The sequence below is a fragment of the Ochotona curzoniae genome, unplaced genomic scaffold (genome assembly GCF_017591425.1).
Source record: "Ochotona curzoniae isolate NIBS_2020 unplaced genomic scaffold, NIBS_Ocur_1.0 scaffold_4506, whole genome shotgun sequence".
In the NCBI taxonomy this organism is placed as follows: Eukaryota; Metazoa; Chordata; class Mammalia; order Lagomorpha; family Ochotonidae; genus Ochotona; species Ochotona curzoniae.
Genome location: NW_024467119.1, coordinates 15,807,120 through 15,812,181, shown reverse-complemented (window position 1 = coordinate 15,812,181; position 5,062 = coordinate 15,807,120).

The window sequence follows — 5,062 nt, the reverse complement described above, 5'->3', positions numbered from 1 at the left end:
TGGTTCTGCTTCTTTTTCTCTTTTAAGGGTCTAAGCTGCATTAATTTGCTACATTTATTTTGATATTCTGTGGAGTACTTACACATTTATAAGATGCTCTTCTTTCCCCTGATACTATTTGCTCTAATAATCTAATTAATGGTAATACAGTTGCTTCAAGTTTTACTATATTGGTATTAGTATGACATTACCATGACATATATGTAAGTGTAATCTTTTTAAGTAGTTCTTTTATTATTATTTAAAATACAGAGAGGGAATTAGGGAGAGGAAGAAAAAATGTCAACTTTTTCATTTCTCAAATTCTCTCAACAGCTAGGGGTAGGCCAGGATGAAGGCAAGAACCAGGAACTCTGATCAGATTTTCCACCGGCCTGGAAGGAAGCCAACTACTTGAGCTATTGCCTGCTGTCTCCTAGGATGCAATTAGCAGGAAGCAAGGATGGAAACAGGAGACAGAACTTGAACTCAGGCACTCTGACATAGGATGCTGGTGTCACAGTCAGGATTTTGATGTCAACTGCTACAGAAAACACCTGTTCTGCACACACTTTTAAATAATAATCTCAAAATGCTGATCTTGATGAGTCTTTCATAATTAGAGATAACTATCAGTCACTTTTCATAAATATGTGTGATAACAAAGGCAACAACAAAAATAAATATTGGCACCAGAACGATAGAAGGCTTCACTTTCAACTAAAGGTTAATAAGGTTCTTAACTTAATTGGTGGAGAATGCTATGTGAAAATAAATCTTTATAATCTGTTTTCATGTAAGATTATAGTTCTCCTCAGATTACTCATGCCCAGCTAGGTTTTATTTAAATTCAACTTGTTCCTCACAGAAAACAAGTGCTGTTCCAGTTCTTGCTGGAAACTTTAGGTAAGAAATTTGAAAACTTCATGATAATTACTATGTAACATATATTTGGATTTATTGTGTATTTTTTTCTTAAAAAATACCATTGCTTACAAGTTTTGTGCTCACTTTTATTATTTTTTTCCATTGTTACCCTTGAAAACTTTTATGCTCTGTTACAAAAATGACAGATTTTTCAGCCCAGATTTTACATTTCAGGATAACTTTATAGCTATAGTAGGAACTGCGCTGGAGCAGCAAATTCAGAGTATTGCCTAATTTGTGGGCTTATTGGACTCTGTGTGGATTCATTTCTTCCTTCTAGTTTCTACCACTAGGGACTTAGTCTGATCTTTTATTAGATGACACTTAAAATGACCGGTTAGCGGCTTTGCTTTCTATATGACAAAGATGAACACGGTTCTCACGAGTAACTGCTGTGGTCTAGGAGACAACATGGTGTAAGAGGATCCCTGACGCTACTATTTGGTGGCACTTTAAATTATTGACAATATGTGATAAATACTTAAATGCCTACATATTTAAAATTTATACATTTAAGTGCAGATTGAACACATCATATGCACTGTCAAATTTATCAAAAGAAGTGGAAAATGCATTTTTCTGGAGAACATTTTGCTGTAAAAGCAATAACTAACTTTAGTGATATGAAATTCTTACTCCCTTATCAAAATGCATAACTTATTATCAGCATTTATGTTGAAAACAACTGAATAGGCCAGTTTCTCCTGAAAAGCAGGCATTTTCTCTGACATTATGAGATTTCACAGTATATTAAACATAACTTGAGTTAAAATATCCTTCATAAATTTTCTGAAAAGAGAATTTTTACCTTTTCCATGATCCCAGGATCACAGTAATTGAAATTCCAAGTTCAGAACTCGCCTTTGGCAATTGTTTTATACCTATTTTGAAACTATCTTGTAAATACAATCTTCTCATTTAATTCTCTATTAAATTCAAAAACAAAAGTGCAAAGTGTCACTTTTAAAATTTTCAAAGCATTTCTCAATACTGTTCATATTTCTGAGAAGTTTTTAGAAGGTGTGACTTCATTTGTGGCATCACACTGGTTGTCTTTGTGTGCACTGTTCATCACTTTCTCTCCCTCCACCTTTCCCCCAACATCTCCCCAAAACAAGAAGCAATCTTGGCCAGAAAGATCTCTGATGATGCTTTAGCTGTGTCATTTCACACATGCCATTTCATCTGAAGAAAAGAAATGGAAGGGATTACATGAGACATATACTTAAATTTGACTATCTCATGTACATTAGATATTACACATGATTAATCAATGTAAGTTTATTTCACTCATTTAAACACATACATTGTTGTATGCATTATCTTGCAGTAATCAGATCAACTGTGTGAATATTCATTTTTCATGTTAGAAATATGACCTTTATTTTGTCATATTACTTTATGCTTATAATATCATATTAAGCTACCATTAACATCGAGAGGCAGAGAGACAGAGAGAGAGCTCTCTTTTGTGACTTCACTTCTTAAATGAAACACCAGTACCACTGCTATCTCCCAGTATCTACATTCGCAGGCAGCGAAAGTCATAAGTTCAAGATGGGTATTGGACACGTGAGGTGGGATATGGGTCTGTTTTTTTAAAAGATTTATTTATTTTTATTGGAAAGTCAGATATATACAGAGAGGAGGAGAAACAGAGAGGAAGCTCTTCTGTCTGATGATTCACTCTCCACGTTACTGCAATGGCCGGTGCTGCGCCAATCCTAAACCAAGAGCCAGGAACTTCCTGCGGGTCTCCAACGTGGGAGCAAGGTCCCAAAGCTTTGGGCCATCCTCAACTACTTTCCCAGGACACAAGCAGGGAGCTGGATGGGAAGTGAAACTGCCAGGAATAACCAGTGCTCATATGGGATTCTGGCACATTCAGTGCAAGGACTTTAGCCGCTAGGCCACATTGCCGGGCCTGGGATATGGGTTTCTTGAATAGCATTTTAAACACTAGAGCACACACATATTACTTGGATTTTTAAGATTTTCCATGCAGACAGTTAAACTCAGTCTCAGAAGAGTTAAGGAACATGCTTTAAGCTAATGTCCTCTGGAATAATCAATTTTAAAATTTGTTTTTATAATGTCATACAGATTCAATGTACTTTGATTATTTTTGTCATATATACATATGTGTTGATCACATATATAATCTGGCTATTTCTGTTTACCTTTTATTGACAGACTACAAAATTAATGAGACAAATCTTGAATAGATCTTTCATGCAGTAAAAGTGCTGTGTGTCATTGATACCTGCTAAACATGTAGTAATGGAGCAGACATTATGTTTGAGATCTTTAAGAATGAATTTGATTTCCTGCTGGAACACAACATGAATAAAGTGGTAATAGTGAATCATGATCAATTGTCCATGCTACTGATTCATCACAACTATTTTAAATTCCCCTTCCAAAGTGTTATGAACAAGGCTAACACCACCAGGACAAAATTCTGTGCACAGCATAAATTTTCTTCAGAGCGCCTTGAGTGGAAATCCACCTTAAGTAATTATATGATTACTCTCTTAGATTTTAAGCAGTATTTTGTAAAAGTAACTGCTTTTAGTGAAATAGTCAATGTCTCACTTAGAAACTACCTTTGATGATAAAAAAGTACTACAGAATTTCAGAATTCTATACATTCATTAACACAGAAAATTGTGCTGATTAACATACATATTGTGTGTATTGTGCACATTAACAGCAGAAGTTGACATATGTGCATATGTGTGTATGGACAAACTTTACTTGAAAGACATGATCCTATACTCCCCAATGTGTGTTACACAATCTCACAATGTGTTTACATGTTTTAAGCAGTCTGAGATTCATTCAGATGTCAAACAGTTAACACACCCTGAGGGACCGCCTAGCCTAGTGAGCAATGCAATCGGCAATGGAAGCCAAAGGATCATTATGTTTATTTCCAATGGTTTTGTTCTTATTTTTCTATATAAACTTGACAAGGTACTCAACTTCTTTGGGTTGTGCCTCATTCTTTATTGATATAGGAATAGTTAGAGTGTGTATCTGAATTTGTCTTTTAAAATGAGAAATTAACTATATTAACATTATAAAACACTTTACTCAATGTCTTATTTTATGATAGCAAGGGCTTAACACATTCCAGCAGCTATTAATGACTGAGTTTACAGGCTGACTGAGTCTACCACCTAGCTTTTGAGCAGTAGATTGTCAAACTATGCTTGAATTAGCGATTCTTTTCAAGTAATCCCCATTATCCAGTAACATGATTCATCATCTTTTGCATATATTACTTGCACACATCTTATTCTTAACTTATAATAGTTTCAGTGATAAACATTAAATGTTTACCTAAATATATTATTTTTAAAAGATTTATCTATTTTACTTTGAAAGGCTGATTACAGAGAGGATAGATCCTCCCTCCATTTACCAGTTCAATCCCTAAATGGCCGCTATGGTCAGAGTTGAGCTGATCCAAAATCAGAAGCCAAAAGAAACTTTCTCTACATGGCTTGTGTGGGTTCAGGGACCCATGGACTTAAACTGTCTTCCACTGCTTTCCAAGCCCATAAGCAGGGAGCAGGATACAAAGTGGAGCACCTGAGACTAGAACTAGTGTCGATATAGCATGCCGGCACTGCAGATGGAGGACTAACCTATTCAGCTATAATACAGGCCCCACCTAAACATGGTATTAAAGTCTTCACAGATAAACTGATGTATAGGTTTGTATTTCACATTTTAATAAATATTATTTATAGTGTTTTTGTTAATTATAGTAACATTTAAGAATTACTAATGAGCTATATGAAAGTCTTAAACAAACAAACAAAACAAAATCTGATAGCACTAGTGTGCCTGTATTTCTGAATGAATTTGAACCCTATCTCAGGTTTTAACACGTTGGCCTGAACGTAAATTTGAGATGCATGGGAGCCTCAAGAAACTTAATGACAAAAATCTAACAACATAAGAGAAAAAGTTTGAAGATGATATTGAAAAGAAGGATTAGAAGATAAGAATTACATTAACAGCTAGAGTAACAATAATGTAATGCACATTACATAACTGTGTAATTACCGTAAATGTGGAACCACTATGATTATGAACATTTAGTGGGGAATAGACTCTTAAAAGTAAAATGGCTTCCATTGAAACA